The sequence below is a fragment of the Podarcis liolepis genome (genome assembly GCF_965112155.1).
Source record: "Podarcis liolepis genome assembly, chromosome: 11".
Taxonomy (NCBI): Eukaryota; Metazoa; Chordata; class Lepidosauria; order Squamata; family Lacertidae; genus Podarcis; species Podarcis liolepis.
The window spans coordinates 30,839,239-30,861,095 of NC_139565.1; the positions used below are offsets into that span (position 1 = coordinate 30,839,239).

The following is a 21,857-nucleotide window of genomic DNA, read 5'->3' on the forward strand; positions in this document are numbered from 1 at the left end:
AGGCACCAGAAAACAGGGAGATTTGCTTCTGCGCCAACATAACTTCACAAGCCAGGAGTTCATGTAGCTGTGCAAAAAATGCAATTGCTGACCACGTCCACCATTTGGTTTTTATTTGTGAAAAATCATAATCTGATTCAGTTAAACTATTATACAGTCCTTTTCCCTGGCAATGTCTCCTATGTGCTCGGGAATATGTAGTTCCTGCATAGCTAAAAAAGGAGCTAATGAATCAACGACTTATATAACTGTTGACATTTTCTAACTACTTGAAAGAGCAGTTGTTTACACAGTGCACTGGAAGGCTGAGTCCCACCCTGTTCTCCTTTGGCAATGAATATGTTTTTATATTTAGGTGTGAAGAGGGTTAAGGGCATTGTCGTACTTATCCATACATTCCAGACACTCTTCTATAAACAGCAATTAAGATGAATAACCTGATGCAAACCCAAGGCTCAAAATCTGCTGTTCTCTGTTAAAAAATGCTGACAAACATTAGCTAGCTAGTTTGTCAAGTGCTCCTATGCAATGTGTGCTTTTATTACATTAAAGTGCTTGGTTCAAAGTTGGCAGTTTCACCAAAGACTTCTGAAGCCCACTGCATCTACCACTGTGTTCCCATGATTTGTTGCAGGCCTGTACATGTAGCCCAACACAGCCCACCAGACACATACAATGGCCCACCAAGAACTCAGCCTGTTTGTTTTCTGCCCAATGCTACAAAACAGGGGGGTGACATGGCATCCCTCTGCCGAAGCTAAGGCATCATGCAATAACATGACTAGGAAATAGGGTTGGTGATTAACAACTAAGCCTTATACATGTCTGCTCAGAAGTATGTCCCACCAAGTTCAACGGGACTGACTCCTATGTATGTGGGGTTAGAATTGCAGCAAAAGGCTGTGGCCGTAAATACATTTACTAGAGTGTATGTCCCACAGAAGTCAGAAGGATTTACTTCTAAATAAATATGTTTCAGGTTGTGCTGCAAGTCAATGTCCCTGCAGCAGCCTTTCTTGTTACCCACAGAATCCCTCTCCCCACCACTGAAATTAGGCTTCAAAGAAGCATTTGTTTGTTGCCAATACACTAGGCTGCAGTATGTGCTTGGTTTGCCAGCTGTGTGTGACAGTTTCTCCGGTCTGCGAATGTGTGCAGAGGTCTCCAAAGGCTGCTAACCCTTGCTCAAAGTTCTGTTGGGCTCAGACAATTTATGGCTTTCATAGCTTTGTCCTGTGAATTTGGCTTGGAAAACAAAAAGCAGCTGGCCGAGCTGTTGCAAGGACCTTTCTAGTACCATTGTACCTATGCTAGTACCTTTCTACCCAATGGGGTGAAGGGAGTGGGTGGCGCTGTGGTCTAAACCACTGAGCCTCGTGGACTTGCCGATCGGAAGGTCAGTGGTTCGAATCCTCGCAATGCAATGAGGTGAGCTCCTGTTGCTCTGTCCCAGTTCCTGCCGACCTAGCAGTTGGGAAGCATACCAGTGTGAGTAGATAAACAGGTACCGCTGCAGCGTGATGGTAAATGGCATTTCTGCATGCTCTGGCACTTGTCACAATGTCCCATCATGCCAGAAGTGGTTTAGTCATGCTGGCCACATGTCCCAGAAAGCTGTCTGCAAATGCCGTCTCCCTCAGCCAAAAGCGAGATAAGTGAGGCACCCATAGACACCTTTGACTGGACTTAACCATTCAGGGGTACTTTACCTTTTTTGGTTTTTTGTTACCTTTACCCCATTGCCTCATTTAGCCATGCTTCCAAAGCATTTCCAGTGACAGATGAATGCAGTGCACACTGCAGTAACTGAACTTTTCCGTTATAAAATCATAGGTGCTGGTTCCTGAGCTCTAGGAAAGGATTAGGTTCCACAGCACTGCTGGGGCCTCTGTATGGGCCTGCTATGTAGTACCTATAGCAGTGATGGGGAACCCATGGCCCTCCAGATGTTGTGGGACCCTAACTCCCATCAGCTGCAGCTAGCATGGCGAATGATCAGGGAAGATGTGGGATGTGCAACAGGAGGGGGTGGCAGGATGAGTCACAGGACTGTTATCCTATTTTGATTCATTATTTATTTCGTTTCACAATTTGCATGCTGCTTAATCACTGTAATCTCTAAGCACTACTGAACCGAATAGTCAATATAACATCAACTACAGCACCATGCTGTATGGGAGCTTAAGAGAAGATTCAGATACCTCATCAACCAAGAGCATGCCTATATTCAAGGAGTTACAGTGAAGAAGAACTATACTTCACAGATGGTACTAAAAGACACCAAAAATGTCACACTGAAAACCTGTGCGGAATACAGGAAAGCTTACCGTATATATTGCAATGGAATCATTTACATTGCTATATTCAACCTGAGAACATCACAGTGCTATAAATATAAAAGCTGTAAAAACAAAACAAACAAACTAGCTTTCACCTTAAGGACTTGTGTGCCCCCAAGAATTTCTCTTACTGTCTCCTGCTTTCTCCTCTTGTTCTTTAGAGAGATTGTAGAAGGGGAACTTATACTCTGGTTTCTCTTTAGATCGTAAAAGGCACACTTGACAATCCTAGACAGAGCTTGCCTCAATGAAGAGGCAAAAGCTAGGCACTTTTACCACAGTTCACATTTTACTCTTTGTCTTTTTCTTTTCTTCCTAGCCTATATTTTAGACTGATCCTCAACACCTGTGCTTGAAAATGTTCCAATGAGGACAACAGGACTAGTAAGCATATTATGACTGTGGTCATTCTTTTGTTAAAAGACTAGATGCTTTAACACATGAATCCAAGTACTGCAGGAAGAATGTTTGGGGGAGGAAGTGGCAAAGCAACTGCTAACCCTAATGTTACATATGGGTGAGGCAGGCATAAAAATGTCTGGCTTCCACTGACTGAGCTGCTCAGCTCCCAGAGAAAGGCAGGACATGCAGAAAACAGTAGGAAAGGTGTAGGAGAGGACACATGAACCTAGGAAGGTAGGAACCAGGGAGGCTGACAAGACAGTGTGCCAAGGAAACCATGCAACAGGAGGCTTAGGAAATGTGATGGAAGGGGTGGTCCAAATAGCAGTGAGAGGAAAAGAAGAAATGTGAAAGAACCTGATGAGAGCGAGAACGGGTAGAAAAAAGTTGCACATGGTCAAGAATTGAGGAGTGAGAAGCATGCGGTTAGAGAATGGATGGCAGCTAACAGATTGAGGTTGAATCCTGACAAGACAGAAGTACAGTTTTTGGGGGACAGGAGGCTGGCAGGTGTGGAGGACTCCCTGGTCTTGAATGGGGTAACTGTGCCCCTGAAGGACGAGGTGCACAGCCTGGGGGTCATTTTGGACTCAAAGCTGTCCATGGAGGTGCAGGTCAATTCTGCGTCCAGGGCAGCTGTTTACCAGCTCCATCTGGTATGCAGGCTGGTACACTGAGACCCTATCTGCCTGCGGACTGTCTCGCCAGAGTGGTTCATGCTCTAGTTATCCCTCGCTTGGACTACTGCAATGAGCTCTATGTGGGGCTACCTTTGAAGGTGACCCGGAAACTACAACTAATCCAGAATGTGGCAGCTAGACTGGTGACTGGGAGCGGCCGCCGAGACCACATAACACCCGTCTTGAAAGACCTACATTGGCTCCTAGTATGTTTCCAAGCACAATTCAAAGTGTTGGTGCTGACCTTTAAAGCCCTAAACGGCCTCAGTCCAGTATACCTGAAGGAGCGTCTCCACCCCCATTGTTCTGCCCGGACACTGAGGTCCAGCGCTGAGGGCCTTCTGGCGGTTCCCTCACTGTGAGAAGCCAAGTTACAGGGAACCAGGCAGAGGGCCTTCTCGGTAGTGGCACCCGCTCTGTGGAATGCCCTCCCACCAGATGTCAAAGAGAAAAAGAACTACCAGACTTTTAGAAGACATCTGAAGGCAGCCCTGTTCAGGGAAGCTTTTAATGTTTAACAGACTATTGTATTTTAATATTTTGTTGGAAGCTGCCCAGAGTGGGTGGGGTATAAATAAATGATGATGATGATGATGATGATGATGCAGCAAACTGATTGGGGGGAAAACCCTGACTGACTGCAGGCCTCTAATGTTGTACTCAATAATATGAACTACCAGGTACCTTGCTACAGTACCAGAGAAAAGGTCTCATTTACACATGATTTGTGTCAGAGCAGTGCATCACCATTCATTCAGCCAAAGTGTGAACAGAAACAGTTCAGGGCTAACAGGCAATTAATCTGTACGTCCTGAATAATACTGACAAGGACAATGCAAAAGGAGAGCATAGCAAGGGGGTGGATGTAGAGCACAATAACTTTTTTCTAAATGGTGCAAGCAACTACAAAATAATTGCAGGAAATCAGGGCTATTTCTACTGTTAATGCTTCCATTCAGCTCAGGAGCACTCTCTGTGACCCTTTGAAAAGTGGATTATGCCTACGTACACTATCATTTTCTGAATATCACATCTCGCTGCTTGTGTATTGTTAACAAAGATTCTGCAACCAGCTATCAGTGGCAAAAATCCAGCTAAGCCTTTTCACACTTGGTTCGGAAGCAGTGTGTGTGTGTGTGTGTGTGTGGCCATTCTGCAATTACTAGAAACAAACACAAAATCCCATGTTTAATGTCAGTACAAGAAATGCAAATTCAGTATTACAACCCAGGATATCTTCCAGAATGCTTGAAAAGCATCAGCATGCTGAAATGAGCTCATCTAACATCAAGAGGTTTCTTTAAAGCTAAGCCTTACTGCAGTTGATTTGATGTACCTATCAGTGGTCTGAAACAGGAAATACTGAAGCTTTTACTTTCAAGCACATTCATAGTGCTCCCAATATAACTAAACTCAACTATTTTGCATTAACTGCTGGGATAAGCTTCCTGGTAACATCCTCCCATGACATTACAAGAACCATGCTGCCTAGGGGAAGCTGTGTATGGGAAATCTGAGAGCCCTCAAAGTTAAATGGGCAGTTTCCCGACTGGCTATGGGTCTGCCCATGCATGTGCCTATATGGTAAGACTGGCAGCCAATCAGGGGAGCTTCCTGTGGAATGCCTGAGAGCTGGTGCATGAAAGAGGAATTAGAAGGGGGAAACTATGGTTTCTCATGATGTATGAAGCAGCAAAAGCCTGTGTGATGCCTCTAGATCCTGCTTGTGCCAGCCCATGCCTGTTTCTTACAAAGCCTTCTACATTAGCTTGGACTCTTCCCTACTTCCTAAGATTTTGTGATGGAAATAGAGTGGCTCGTCTGACATTAGGGATGGGGGAGAAATTGGATTCAATTCACATTTAAAGGTGAATCTAACCAATTTTCACTTTCTTAAAACAATATGCAATCCCCCCCAATGAAGCTAGCCCTAGAAATCTGCACTTCTCTGAATACTGCAATGCGAAATAATGTGTGCAAAAATGCACTCAAAGGTAATGTGTGCATAAAATGTGTGTGAGAGCAAAACTAACATGCAAATGTGTTTTAAATTAGGGGAAATTGCTTTGCAAAAAATGTGCATGATTCACACAAAAAGCCTGATTAAATAAAAAGGTCATTGAGAAAATTAAAGTTGAAAACTAATGTGGAAATGTGGAGAACTTAACTGAAGAAAAGAAAAATGAAAAAGCAAAATAGTCAGATTCACCCCACCCCGCCTACCTGAGGCCACCTAGTGAGTTCACGGCAGAGACGAGGTATGAAGTGGAGGCTTCCTGATGCTGTTCCGTGCCCTGACCCTAATTTTCAGATTGTTGGCTGGAATAGGAACTGCAATAGGCAAGCAACCACACCATAGGGTTGTCATATATCAAAAAGTAAAATTCCTGACACCCGCTGAACTTTTTTTAGGAAGACCCCAACCTTTTTAAAAGAAACCCATCAAAACTGATGAGCATTTTGGGGGAACAAACCCAAATTGTTAAACTTTTGGGTTTTAAAATAGTGATTTTAAGCTTTTTGAGCTGTTTCCACTGCTATTTCCGCCACATTGCCATATACCCAGGTTTTCCCTGACATTTTGCCAATTCAGCAAAATCCCCCCCAATGCCATTTTGACACCCAAAAACCAGGACGTGCCAGGAATTTCCTTGCATAAGCGCAAAGATCCTCCTATGTTGCCTTTCTGGTTCATGAATACGTTGTTAAAGGTTTATGTATCATGCAATATGAAGCCTCAGCTGGACAGCAAAATGGATACACATGCCATCCCATTCATCAGATGTGATGGTATCCAGGCAATATACATGCTTTTCTCCCATGAGGAGAGGAAGCAATGTATGTACAAAGTAAATAGTGTGGCATATGTGATGCAGCTGTGTCTCCCAGATCCCTGGCTCACAGTGAGCAATGAATACAGTTCAACATGGCATAAATGAGTGCACACTGTTCTGCATTTCCCCATTTTTGAGCTCTGAATTTGGCCTGAGGCAAATAAACTGGCAAAAGAAGACTCTAGCTCTTACATTAGAGGAGCATGATCAAAAAGAAAAGAGAGGTACAGTACTCTGCTAGAGGCCATATTGAATGTTGATGACCTTGCTAAAGAGTGTCAGTAGATAAGGAAAATTGACCTAGCAAACAAAGGTGCAAAATACTTAGCATATCAGCTTCATGCTGGTACTTGGGGGAGGGAGGACAAGAAGACTGAATATCTCTGCCACTAACAAAAAAAAGCATGTTATAACAATTACAAATTAGCCTACTTCCTCCACAGCCTGCTTCCAACTCTGCAAAAGGCAGAAGAGGGCTTGATAACAACCCTGCACTGAAAGCTGCATGTAATTAAGTTCTCAGGCTGATTTTAGAGGCGGTAATCTTGCGAACAGTAGTCACGGGAACTGGCCATAGTTCACAAAGTGTTCAGTAGTGCATCCTGTTTATCAGCTGGGTATGGTAAAAGTGACAGTGGCAACTATCAGATCACTTCTTAAACTGATGGGGAATGAAGAATGGCACCACAACATGAGCACATCAGACCCAGCCCAGCAAACGGGATGAAATGTTAATTCCCCAGCCCAATTCAAACATTTGAGCAAATGCCTGCTGTGCCCCAATACCCTAGCACATGCTGGTTTTGCTTCAGATCTTTGTCCCAGCCACCAAAAGCACTTAGAATCCTCCTTCAGAACTTCCCACTAACACACAAGTGTCTGAAATGGATTCAGCACACATGGGGACCTCCCCTCTCCCCTCACCTGTTTAAGCCCACATGTGTCCACTCGAATGCCAGAATAGGACTTAAATCTCCATATAGAACACACATGCTACCCTCTATTGTATGTATGTAAAATGTAATCCCTCCCCCAATGAGATTTCTAAAGCCTTAGGATGACCACAGCTATTAACCATGGAGGTCAGGGTAACCACACACATAAAAATTTTTGTCTCACTTTCTTCATGCTAAAAAGACTTGTGCGCAAAATCACACACCTAATGAAGGTATGCCAGCATTACATCACTCACAAAAGCAGAAAGCAAAGGGCAAGTCGGAAATCAAACAGAGAAGTTTGAATTCAAATCTTCAGGCTGTGCAGTGCTGCATGCTGATGTTCCTACATAGTCTCTCTCCCTCAGACAATCATGGGAACCAGCACACACATTTAAAGGAGATAATGTATTGCTAAAGCAGCTTTAGCAATGAACCTTTCGGGAGCTAGTGACGGCTGAACTGAGATGCGTCCCCCCCCCCCTTTCCCCAGCGAGTGCATTCCCCTCCCCCATTCCCACCTCTACTCTCTCCGTCATTGCTAAATAGTGCCGGCTCAAACTGGCTCGCTCCAGCCTCAGCAGCATCTTCCTTTCTCTCCCTCCCAGCTTTTGTTCCCCCTTTCAGAATACGGCACTCTCTTCTCCGTTCTAAGCGTGAGGAATCTGCTAACGATCTGTGCTGGCAAACTGTCATTTAGCAGCAGCCGGTCGTTTTTCGGAAGAGAAAAAAAATGTAACACTTTTAGGACAAAGCATATTGTTAACAAGGTATGATTTCAACTGCAGCATTAGTTGCTGTTTAAATCCAAGCTAGCATTGTCAGATGTGATTGAACCCCACAGCTATGCTCTCAATTCATGTTTACTGTTCTTATTACCTTGTGATCCACTGAGTCTGATTTGAATGAAATAAAAGCTTATTTCCAGGAGAGTTAAAGCTGCCTGAGAGTTTTTTTTTTTTATAGTTCACTGTACCAGCCAGCTTAGCGAAGAACAATTTAAAATGCATTTCAGAATGCATCTGAAGTTCAAGGACCATGTTTTTATGTGAGAGAGTAATTTCCAAACAGATGAGGAATTATTCTTCCTTGAATGATATGAAACAGCTAGAATCTTAAGAATGCCTCTTACAATGTTTTCTAGGAAAAAAACTGTCAGGTGCAGTATCCCTCGACACAGAATTAGCAATGAAATGCGGCTATTTCATCTCACCAACTATCACTGTCACATTTTGGATTATAATCTAGGTCAGGGAAAAATATGTTGTCATGGCTAACCAACGCAACTGCACCATGTGACCTGAAAAGGGGTGGGGGTCTCAAGATGCCTGGGATTTCTGAGAGGATGCTGAGACTCAACTTTTGGGCTGAGCACAGAAGCAAACATGCAAACATTAAGCCCTGGCATCCTTTGAATTGAGACACTACAAGGTATATTGGGGAAAACCTCTTGGGTTACAGACTGATTCCAAAAAGGCTGCCACCTGAAGCGACTACCTGGTAGACTACTGATGTTTCGCATATGGTGTTCTAATGGAAAGCTGTGACCAAATGAGAACTTTAGGTTTGGTGAGATGTTCAGAGAGTGATAGTAAATAGCTACACAATAATCCCCTCTCTGGCCCCAAATGCTTTCAGTTCTAACATGTCTGTCACTTCCAGACGGAGGTTCTGTTATAAAAAATAACCAATGCCTCACCTACTTTTGCATTCGCTGTTGAAACAAACACACCACTCGTAGCACAGTTGCACAATCCGTTTTGCTTTAGATAGGGATGAGGTGGGCAAAACCACAATAAGAGATTGCTCAAAACAGCTCCTTGTGCAGTGATAGATCCTGAGTTTTATTTACATTCTTTCCCTGAGGTGCTTGCAGTTCCTCTGCAGTTCTGCACTCTGAAAACCTCTGGAAGCTGTCTACATATAACAGGTCCTCAGAGATAAAGGTTTTTTTGTTTGATTTGGAGTAAGCCTTTAAGGGTGGTGATCAGGGAAGCACAAGACCTTAAGGTACATATGAAAAGCAATTTTAGTAAATGAGCAACAGCAGCACACCACAGACCCAAAATCTGATATGGTGCTCTTGTGTGCTTATAATGGGATTTGGGAAACTGCACCAAATGCTAATATTCTTGTGGCAGAAGAAAAAGAAAATGAAAAAGCACACTATCAACTTATAAAAAGCAGATTAGAATGTCTGAGCTGTTCGGCTGTTACCATTGACAGGGGAAGTGTTTCTTCCAGGGGTTTTTTGTATGTGGCCATATGTTGTCATCCTTCATCTAGTATTTCATAATTATGTGGATTTCACTCTAATAATCAGCTACAAATTCACTCTTAAAAACATCTTAAATTCTCCAGTCTCTGGTTTGGAGAAGCACATGCAACAGTGGGTTGCTATGTGGCTTCAGGAAGCTGAACACATCCCAGCTCCAACAAAATCCCCACCACACCAACACACCAAGATGTATAAAAAGTTACACTTGCTAGCTGCTTTTTTTAAAAAAAAATATTACAAGCAGGTACTTAATGCCTTTAATGCAATTTACGTAGGGCAAGGACAGCCTCAGATCTAAGATTGTGTTTCTGCTGTATGTGACCTTAGCTGGCAACTGTTCAGAGACATACTCTCCTGATCAAACTGGGGCACAGCGCTCAAGAGAAAGTTCCCCAGGAGTTTCCTATAACAGGGCCAGGTAGCCAAATCTAAAAACTTATTGTGCCTGCTTGCAGAGGCACAGAAAATGGTGTAATGTTAGCTTTGCAAAGACGAGATTGTAAAGCTTGGCATACCATCAGTGTTATCTACCATATTGCTGGGAACAACCCTTACGGAACCTGATGCCAAGCTAACACCCACAAGTTCTCATGGTAACACAGCTCAGACGCATCAGAGGTATTATACTGTAACACCAATCTGGACTATTTCAACTCATACAATTGCTCATGCAACCACAATGAGAAGTATCAAGTAACTCTGAAGAAATACTCAGATTTAAAATATTTCAGACTATATTTTCATTGTACATATATTTGCTTTTTCCTTTAATCTGTGCTTCCTATAGTACAGAAGAAGCCAATATATATGTAATTGTGATATTAAATAGCCATGGGAATGATCCTGCCAAAGTTAAACACTTAAAAAAAACCCATTGATTTCAGTGTGAAAGATTTAAGCACGTGCTTAACTGGCATTGAAAACAGAACTTTACTTGGCCATTTCTGATTAAGTTTATAGATTTTCAAGCAGGAATAGATTAATTTAAAGTATTGATGTGCCACAATACACAGACTACAACAGCCTTAACAAAACACTGCAATTTTTATTAGATAAGCTATTACCGCTTTCTGATTTTTCACCCTCTTTTAACAATCTTATGTATTTTACATTCTGTAACTTTTTATTTGTTGTCAATGGTTAATATCCTCAGTTATAGTGTTCACAGCAGGAATGGGAAATCAATAGCCCTATAGAAGTTATTGGACTATAACACCCATCATCCATTTCCCCAGAATTTCTCCCCTAGTCCTAGTCAAGATGGGAGTCCAACAAGGCCCATCCCTGCTTCACCATATAATTCAACACTATTCTTTACACTTTAAGCCATGACTTGTCTTATACTTGTGTGCAGACCTCATTGCACTTGTTTTGAAGTGTTACTATAGAGGCCCAGTAGCAGTGGCGTAGCGTGGGTTGTCAGCACCCGGGGCAAGGCAAGTAATTTGCGCCCCCTAGCCCGTGGATTTGCGCCCCCTAACCCTAACCCCCAGATGTTGCGCCCGGTGCGGCCGGCCCCCCTGCACCCCCCACGCTACGCCACTGCCCAGTAGTGGAATTTTGAAATCCATAAGTTCAGGCCCCAGCTCTCCATTGTTTTGGGGTTCCCCCAACCTTGTTCACTATTTTCATGTTCTACTGGTGAACTCCATCTCAACCTGGCATTTGGGAAATGCTGGCTCACACAGTAGCAGACATACATTTTTTTCACACTCTTATGCTAAATTCTTCATCTTACAAATGTGGATTCATAGCTCTATGGTTCTAAAAGAGTGATTTCTCAACACAAAGATTTATTATTTTAAAAATAATGGGACAGCTTCAACTATAGTTATTCTTTGTTTAGTCAAAAGTAGCATGTTTCAGTGCATTTCTTATGACGTCAAGAATAGAATGGCCCATTCAGGAGTTCTGAAAACACTGTTTCACATCATTCTGTTCCTTACATGCATTCATTGTAAAGAATAACCTTTGCAGAGCTACTGAGAGGGGGCGGACACATGAATGAAGGAGCAGAATGTTTCAGAGCTGCCTTAGCATACCTCTACGGAAAGTGGATAAAGAGTGCCTCATAGTGGGCTGTTATACTCAGTGTCAATATGAAAGTGATTGCTAATTCAGCTGTCAAGAAAGGAAACTGGACTGGACAGTGAATACATTAAAACAATGGCCAGGATTATTGCCTTCTAAATTTCCCCCAAAAGTATCAGAAGCTTTCAGAAAAAGTATCACAAAAACTGGTGGCACACAAATGACCAACAGATTTATTGTGATTAGGGAAGGGCAAACCTTTCAACTTCAGTTTCTCTTGGTTTCTCATTTTCTAAACTCCACAATTCCATATCAGTTTGTGGTTATTATTGTTTTTTAAAGTCCTCATGAAAATTCATGCAGATTTCCCCTAATATGCACACCCCTGTATGCAATTTCTCTGATATTCACATTTTTGCAATTTTCCATAATTTAATGCATTTCTGCATGCTACTAATATATACATTTATAAGAACAGCTTTACCCTAGTATATGAAATTTTGTACTGATTGCTTGGCTAGAGAAGTGCATTGTAAAGTCCAGAGAAGTGCGATTTATGGAGAGTGCCTGTGTTTTGGGTAGTGTATAGTTTTGGGAAATGCAAATTAGGTAGCTTTCCCTTTAAATGCAAACCGAACTGAATTTCTCCTCTGTCCTTAATAGTGACACATTTTTTTGTGCACTAGGTCTCACTTCATAGGATGCATGAAGTGTCAGCCTTGATTGGCTGCTTCTGTCCTCTACATCCCCCCACAAAAAATCCTTCCCATATAGTCTGGGAGGCCCTCTTGGACAAATTGGGATGAAGCAATGGGAGTTGTGGGGGGTAGTGGGAAATTGTTCAAAATCTTTATTTTTAGCTAAAAACAGGGGTGTGTAACTTGTGACCCTCCAGTTGTTATCTGACTCCAATTCCCATCAGCCCCAGCCAGCATGAACAATGTTCAGGGATGCTGATGGTATACTCCAACACTCGCTCACTCGCTGGATCATCACCTTGTCATGGTGAGTGGGCTTGCACGTTCCTATGACTCTTGTAAGCGAAGCCGTCGGGAGTCTCATACTCCCAGCAGGGTCACCCAAGGCAGTAAGGCTAAAGGGGAGGAGCTGGACAAAGAATGATCCAATAAGTCATCAGTGGCAGAACAGGCAGAAGATAACAAGTGGGTATGTTACAATGGCTGTGAAGGTGGATGAAGACTGCAGCAGATAGGAATCTACTGGTTGTCATGATACTCATGCCATCGGAATAGAGCCTTACTGTGAAGACTGATCTACACACATAAAACAAATTCACACACAGGCCTCTTCCAAAAGCCCATCCCAAACCCAAACTCAAAAAAGTCCCATGGCAAATGGCAAATGGTAACAGGGTCAGGACCGTGAACTCTGGAAGCCCCTAGTCATTAACCGGCACATGGGCAGTGGATACAGATCCAATTGTTCTGACTCAATGAATGAGGCAGTTGAGTAGCTTGGCAGTTGTATCCATGACTGAGCAATCCTATTTAGGATCCACTCTGCTCACCCTGAATAGGGGGAGGGGCTAGAAAAGGTGCCCTAAACATAGTCTGCCTCCCTTTCCCCCTTACTGGATTACAGCACCCAGTGGAGTCATGATGCAGCGGTTGTAAAGGCAATTGAACTTAGCAGCATGAAATATATGGACTTTGTTGGGTAACACAGATAATGAGCGTCCCGAACGCAGGACTGCCATAATTGCAAGAGAGTTGTGATGTTTTAACATTGATATTGCAGTGCTTCAACAAACTCGAAGAGCAAGCGAGTATAACTTGTATACCAATAACTGAAGGAAGAAAAAGGAGGCTACACATTCTTCTGGAAAAGTCTACTAAACAAGAACATTGAATACATGGAGTAGGCTTTGCTATCAAAAACAATCTTGTGAAGTTCTTGTCAGAAGTCCCAACCGGCATTAATGAGTGACGTTCAACCCTTCAAATAAAACACCCCAAAAACCAACAGGCTACTATTTTAAGCACTTATGCAACAACACTGGATGCTGATGAAGACATTAAATTTTTTTTTTATCCTCAGCTGGATGCCATCCTAACAGAGATACCTAAGGAGGCTAAAAATATCCTCCTGGCTTCTTTTAATGCAAGAGTTGGGTGAGATTTTGATCTGTGGATTAGGACTATTGGGGAAGAAGGAATTGGCAACAGCAACCAGAACAAAATCTTATTTTTTACTATATGTGCAGCGCACAACCTTGTTATTACCAACAGATTCTTTTGACAATAAAACAATTAGAACATCATGGAGGCACCCTCAGTCGAACCACTAGCACCTCTTAGACTATGCAACTGTCCAAGCTGAAGATCACCGTGATGTGCTCCTTACCAGAGCTATGACAAGGGCCAACAACTGCTGATTAATATGTTCCACAATGGCTATCAAGATTATACCTCAACACAGGCTTCAAGGAAGGAAATCAAGGCACAAAATGAACACTCAAGCCCTTCAAGATCCTATTAAGTGGGATTGCTTCCAAACGACTCTTAAGTACCATCTGCTTTCAGAGTTCCCTGATAACACCGAAGAACTCTGGACCATACCAAACCAAGAAACACCAGGACGGGTTTAATGAGAATGACAGTGAGATTGAACACATTATTGACAAGAAAAGGAAGGCCTTTCAGATCCAGCAAAGAGATAGAAACTGTGTCACTAAGGGGGGGGGACCCTATGCCAACGCTAAGGCTGAGGTTCAAAGAAGAACCAGAGAACTAAAGAACACCTGGTGGTTTAAAAAAAAGCTCAAGAGATCCAGCACTTAGCCAACACTCATGATGCACAGAGTTTCCTTAAAGCCACAAAGACCATCTATGAGCCAATAAATCATGGCATATGCCCCCTTCACTCAACAGATGGTACCAAACTTCTAAAAGATAAACGATTGCGCTGCGCTGGAAAGAACATTACCAGCATCTCTTTAACTGCAACTCCCCCGTAGCTGCTGAGTCCTCTCACAAACTCTGCAAAAACAAGAGATGAGCTTCCATTATCTCTGGGATAGTTGTGTACAGCTATTAACCAAATGGGAAAAAACCAAGCCAGTGGACCGAAGTCTTCAAAGTGGGCAGAACTGAACTTATACAACAATTTCACAAGCTCATAAAAAAATCTGGGAGTGAGAGGAGATCCCAATAGACTTAAGGGATGCCAAAATTATCAATCTCTTTTCAAAAGGTGATAGAATGGGTTGTGAAAACTATTGAGGCATCTCTTTATTAGCTCACCCATGGAGGATCTTTCTAATATGTTGAATAATACATTATGAACATAGGTAGACTAGCAGAGCATTTTTTACATGAGTTAAGTATCCCTTTAGCCTAATGATTTGCCTCAGAATAATGGAATTGTAGAGCTGGAAGGTACCTTGAGGGTCATCTAGTCCAACCCCTTGCAATGCAGAAATCTCAAAAGATTACGTTCCCCAAAGGAGGAGACCAGACACCAAACAACATTCCAGCTGATACCATCTTTGTTTGAAAGGACAAGTCATACAACATCAAAGGCTGTGGGTAACACATGGAAATTTCCAAGCAGATTTCCTAAAAGCTTCTAAGGATCCTGAAAAATTATAATGGGAAGAAGCAGTCTTGATGGTACATTGGGTTTTATAGGATACATCCAGCACCTTTAACCATGATCAAAAGAGAACAGGGACTCTGAAGATGTCAGAGCAGCCTGACAGTTATTTTTATTTGAATTTAAAACAATCACTCTCCACTCTGGATAGCCATATGCAGAACTTCAAGTACATTCCTAAATTTGGTGCGAGGAAGTAAAGTTAAGAACACAAATGTCTCCTGAACTTATTTTGTCATTTGTGAAAGTAAACTCATGGTATTCAGGAAGACTCTGCTAATACCAATATGCCAGTGTTCACTTATATGGTGTCTGCTGAACATTAGACGACTGATTGAGGTGGCGATAACATATTGGGTTTATTACAGGGTTATAAACAGCTCCTTGGTAGAGATTGAAACTCAGACCTGAAGCAAGTTTCTACCAGCCTATGAGAAGGAAAGGGAAGGGACAGTCGAGGGAAAAAATGTTTTCTTCAATTTCTTCAATTTCCCAAGATATCACAAGCCCACAGCACAGTATCTTGGAGCAGGGCTTTCAGTGTGACCATGCTGAACAGCATTCCTGTTGAGATATGACAGATGCCCATGTTTTTTATTCAACAAGCTTTTCTAGCTGGATAAAAAGGTCTCTGCCGTAGATGTCAATTCTGTATTGTTTTTAAATATAGCCAGTTATTTCTGTTACTTAAAAAAAAAAAGACAATTGTAGCTGCTTTTATGATAATATTTTTAATTGCCTTGATGCTTCTATAATTAATAAACAGCAACAATAGTGCATGATTCACTGAGGTGCCAAAATGCAAGATAAGTTACATAGTGACATTTACTGTATTTATTTCCCCCGATTTGAACTAAAAAATGGTGATTTTCTTGAGTCAAAATGAGAGTACACCTAAACATGTTTTTAGGGGGGGAAAGCACTGAATAATACTAATCATAGCAGAGAAAGAAGATCCAGTGAGGACACTAAAAGAAAAGCTTGGATGTGGCTCTCAGGGCTAAGGATAAATGCTGTAGAGTTTTGGCAAAAGCCATGTGGCTTTTTCTCAGAGATCTCCTGATCAAAGGTCATACAAGATTAATAAATAATGCCATTTACAGGGAAGGTTAAACAGCAATCCAGATTCCACAGCCAAAATATACAATACTTTTCCTAGTACCCAGACATACTCCAGATTAAATATAACTGGCTTCAAAGGCCCACAGAATTAGAACTGACCCCCTAGTCACCTTGAAGATCACATTATTTGAAAATTGCCCTTGATGTGTTAACATCACACTGGACTACAGCCAATCTGTTTATCATTGAGCATTTCACCTCATTCAAAGCCTGGAAAAATATTATTTCGCCTCACTGAAAGCCTGGAGAAAACAGTATAATTTGCCTCGAATTCAGAGCAAGACAGTTAGCTCCTACTTTTTTGTAAGTGCTTCAAACCCCAGCTTATAACCAGGAAGATGGTATTTCCTAATGTTTTGGTTAAAGCCATGTTTTTGTTTTGGTTGCTGCTACAGAAAACTTTTCACATTATCTGCAGTTAGCTAGATATTCTCTTTCAGCAGAGTTTGCTACAGATTATTTTTTGTGCTCATCAGACTCACACAGCCGAACCTGCTATTTTTGGTAAGACATATTTGAACATTCTTTCCACAGGTAGCTTTGAACTTCCTGACTGAGTTTTGTCTTCCAGGATCCATGAAAGGGCAAATGATTTGCAGACATACAAAACACTGCAAAACAAACAGGGCAAAGAATGCAAGTCTAAAAATGGGCAAACTGAAACTGTCCTCCTTGCATGTTTATTACAAGAACCAAACAGCCTTTTAATAGTCAACATTTCCAAGGCTGGAAAATTAGATAAGATCATTTGGCATTGTGAAAAACACAAGGCACGTTTTGTGTCTATGTGCCATTAGGGCAGGACTTCAGAGAAGAAATCCAGGGCCCCATGAAGCACGGCGAGCAGCAGACCCCCTAAACAAAGCAGTCTTACCACATCCTGCAAGTGAAGTAACACACAGTACTTACCTTTAATCAGCAACTACATTCCCATCTAAACAAGGGAATTTAAGAGCATAAGAAGAGCCTGCTGGCCCATCTAGTTCAGCCTCATGCTCTCAGAGTGGCCAAACATGGCTTGTAGGACCTGAGCACAGGAGCACTCTCTCCTCCTGCAGTTTCCAGCAACTGGTACATGAACAATGCTCCTGTTTCCTGAAAGCAGCTGTTCCAAAGTCAGATTGCCATGGGGTGGGGGGGGATAAACTGATTGAAAATCTTACCAAAAACAAAACAAATCTGGGTGACCTCTTTTACTTTAATATTCCTAGCTGCCAAGTAACTCACTATTTTAGCATAGTTGAAAACAGAACAGGAATGAATACAAACTAGATCTCAGTGCGAACATTTTTTTTTTTTTAAGGTACATGCACTCAGTGGATGGGGGAATGTCAATATTTGGGTCTACCAATTTTGGCACCTCCCTGTATTTACAACCTGTAAAGCTGCTTCTAATGGTTATGCAATGCAAGCTAAGCATGTTTGCTCAGAAGTAAGCCCCACTGGACACAATGGGACTTACTCCCTAGTAATTGTGTTTATGACTCCAGTCTTAAAAAAATTAATGCAATTTAATGTTAAAAAGAAAGAAAAACTCTTCACAGTACAGTGGTATCTCAGGTTACATACGCTTCAGGTTACAGACTCCGCTAACCCAGAAATAGTGCTTCAGGTTAAGAACTTTGCTTCAGGATAAGAACAGAAATTGTGCTCCGGCGGCCCGGCAGCAGCAGGAGGCCCCACTAGCTAAAGTGGTGCTTCAGGTTAAGAACAGTTTCAGGTTAAGAACGGACCTCCGGAACGAATTAAGTACTTAACCCGAGGTACCACTGTACTTCCTTGAGGAGGTTCCATAGCTTAGTGATTTAGCATTTGCTGTCCATATACAAGGTCTCATTTTCAGCCTAAAATAGGTATCTGCCTGAATCCCCAGAAAGCAAATGCATTTCTCATTCAATAACTGCACAAGAGGCCTAAAAATATTAACTTGCTAGCTGGGAGGCTAGTTCAAAATATCTGAAGGGCACCAGGTTGGCAAAGAATGATCTAAAAAATGACTAGGTGCATTCTAACCAGCCAGGATTGCAGCACAAAAGGCATATAGACCTAGGGAAATCGTGCAGCTATTCCTCAGCGTTAAAAACGTCAGATTAATGGGAAGAGGAAAAAGGAAGGTGAACAGGGAAAACCTGAGAGGGGAATGCTTTGTTCACAACACTGTGCCGATGTCCTGTAAAAAAATGAGCAAGCAAGTGTAGCTATTCCACAGTAAGTGCTCAGTGCAGAAACTGTTGTAGTAAAATGAAAGGTTCTGTCTTATATAAGCCCCCTTTGGTTGCACCATCTACAAGGTAAGCCCAGGAAGATGGGACTCTATAACTGAGTAATCTTCACGATGGTATCCCAGTTGTAAAATACTGCTGCAGAGGTTAGACAATGGTTAGCTTTTGCTGACAAGTTAAAACTAGGCCTTTTGACTCTTGACTTGTATTAAGCAGAAGAGATGTATAATTGTTAGACAGCTGAAATATTTGCAAGGCTGTATTCATATAATTTTAGAGTTGGAAGGGATCACGGGGGTCATCTAGTCCAACCCCTGCAATGCAGGGATCTTTTGCCCAATGTGGGGCTCAAACCCCCAACCCTGAGAGTTAGAGTCTCATGCTCTACCAACTGAGGTATTCCAGAGATATCCCCATAGTTATGTATGTTGTGACTTACCCTGTGGTTGTTTTATAATGAAGGGCAGGATATAAAATTTAACAAGAAATGAATAGCACCCCCCCCCCCCCGTCTCCAGCGTCATCGTAGCAAAGCTACTCAGTATCAGAGTAAATAAAGCTTTTTAGGGATTTGAAGCTGGCAAGGTTGGCTTGCACTCTGAACCTGGGCAAGACTGCTTGTGAGCAGGGTTACAGCTTTAACATGCAGGGAGCTGAGAGCGTACATAGAGAGGCAGGCCTATCTGCTAAGGTTGCTGCTTATCATAACAATTGAAGATGTTCTCGAGAACGCATTGCATAACTCAGGATCACATTAACTGACAATATGAGCAGCATAAAGTTAAGAAGAGTGTGACACACAGAAGTATTTTGGCTTGCCTCAGCACATTCCTTCAACCAGGTTTTATAATCTCTGGCAGACTAAGTTCAACAAACATAAGTTCAACGTAAGGTTACACTGTTTTAAAAGGTTTTAGTTCAAATACATAACGAAGCTAGGAAAAAAAGTGCCTTTTGTTTCATAACAACAGAGAGACTGAAGACAAATATTGACTTTGCCGTCAGTGGCAAAGCTGCATGCTCTGCTACCAGGGGCGGAGAGCAGGCGGGGGCGTGGCTGGCACCCCTGGGGGCGTGACGCACATCCTGGGGGCGTGGCTGGCATCACAGGGGCATGGTATGCCACCCGCGAGGGTGTGGCGTGTAGCCCACAGGGGCATGGTATATGTTCTGGGGTGTGATGCGCCGCCTGTGTGGGCGTGGCACCCAGTGCGCGGGGGGGGGGGGCACCGCGATGGCACCCTATCAGAATAGTGGTGCTAGAGGTGGTCCGCTCCCTCCGCACTCCCGTTCCTCCGCCAGTGTCTGCCATACATAGTTGCAAGCAAGTTCCACTAGCTTAAAGGGGAGGTGGGCAACCTCCAGTCCTTAGGGCAGCATCACTTACAGATCTCACCAAACCCACTTATTGCTCTGGTCACACCTGCCATTGCCTTTCTGCCTACCCAAACAGTCCCAAACAGATTATGCCAAATAAATGTGACTCTTGATGGGGGGGGGGAATGGTTATTCACACCCAATTTAAATGAAATTTGCTGCCATGTAAGTGTGCTCACCCCCTTCATGGATCACTGCCTTGTCGGGGCAAAGGGTCTTGAATAACTCCAAGATGCTATGAGCTATGCCGTGCAGGGCCACCCAAGATGGACAGTTCATAGCCGAGAGTTTAGACTAAATGTGCTCCACCTGGAGAAGGAACTGGCAAACCACTCCAGTATTTTGCCAAGAAAACTCCATGGACATAAAAAAGGAGAAGCTTTGGGAAGAAAGTGAGAGTTTCCAAGGCATGCTCTGGTTCATGGGGTCACAGAGAGTCAAACACGACTAAGAGGACTGAACAACAACAAAAGTGTTCCCACATGCCCCCAACATCTTTTGCTAACTGTGTAAAGTGGACTACAGAAGACTGGAGAGCTTTCTTGTCATTCAAACCACAGTTCCTCAAACGTGCTACATGAGTTTCAAACAGGAATTGGCCAGTTTAAGAACAAAAAGAGAGAGCCAATGACATAGGGTTCTGGCTGGATGAATTTTCCTGCATCTGAGATTGAAAGTGGAAGATTAACAAAAAGTAAACAAAACACCCCAAGCTCCTGTCTAAATAAAAAATCTACGATAGAGAATTCAAGGAAATCGGTATCCTTTTCCTGACAAACAGCAGCACTGCGCAGAATGCTGGGGGCAATCACATTTACAAAGCTACGGCTGCCACCAATGGCAAGAGCCTCAAGCCTAGGGGAAAATAGTACGGGACAACAAATCTCCACAAACTCCTGCACCAACCTAACCCCATATCAGAACTAGTAGTATTATATTACCCAGTAATACTATTGTTGATTTATTAACTGCATTAACTGACCGGCAGTCAGGTCATGCATCCATAACAGTGACCAGAGGAAGAATGAGCACTGGGAGGAGTGCAGAGAGAAGAAATGTCATGGTGCATCTGCAGCAGCACAACCAGCCATCTTCATCTGCTCCAGCTGCAACAAAATACGTCTCTCCCATATCAATCTCTACAGCCATAGCAGGTTTTGTAACTTTCCAGGAGTTAGATGTCCCTCAGGGTCCCATCCAATTCAACAACTCTATAATTCTATCATAAAATAGTCTTAAGCGTTTACATACTCTTACATCAACAAATAACACTTCAGTAAAAACCACCACCTTATTTTAATTTCCTTATCTAACAAGGAAGCCAAGTTTGAGTGCAGGATTTAATTGTGTTATTCACTGCAATATAAAATAAAACCAAGGTTGTTAAAAATTAACAGAGAAGAAAATTCGCTTTGGATCTTGAACATGAAGTCTTACAAACCTGATAAAGATAACATAAATCACTCAAAGGTTACAGTGGAATCTGGCAACTTCTTAAATACATACCAAAAGTGTCCTATGTGTTATTTTTAGATTCTATGTGTTAACAAGGTTCTAGTAAATACTTTCCTACTACACAACTGCAGATGATTAAATTTCTTGTAAATTCTTCAAACCAAATATCTGCTGCTGAAATGATTTACAAGCTTTACTACATGTATACATACAAAATAAAGAATATGTTAAGTTCAGTTAAGGACACTTGAACTAAAGACATACACCCAAACGCCTTTCAGATGGAGCCTTCAACATTTCTATTGCAATGAAGCTTCCCACTTGATCTAGCTAGTTACAGAAATCACAAGAAACTAAGTATATTCAATGGAATTCACCCTGTGAGCCTAGAGATGGCTCTAGATTAACATCACTATTTAAAATGAAAAATGAAACTAGAGAAGCAGGTGAATCTGCCACAGAATTATAAGCATTAAAGATTGCAAAAACTGCTGGGAGCCCAACATTGCAACATGCATAGCACCTGGGTCAGATGTTTCTAAATTCTTAGGATGACAGGGGCTATGA

The 21,857-nt window shown here is 42.4% G+C and overlaps 1 protein-coding gene across 5 annotated transcripts in view; it reads right to left on the bottom strand.

Annotated features, from left to right (window-relative positions):
* The window catches only part of ADGRV1 (adhesion G protein-coupled receptor V1), a 246,928-nt gene that overhangs the window by 80,814 nt on the left and 144,257 nt on the right, over window positions 1–21,857 (bottom strand). The window lies entirely within an intron of this gene.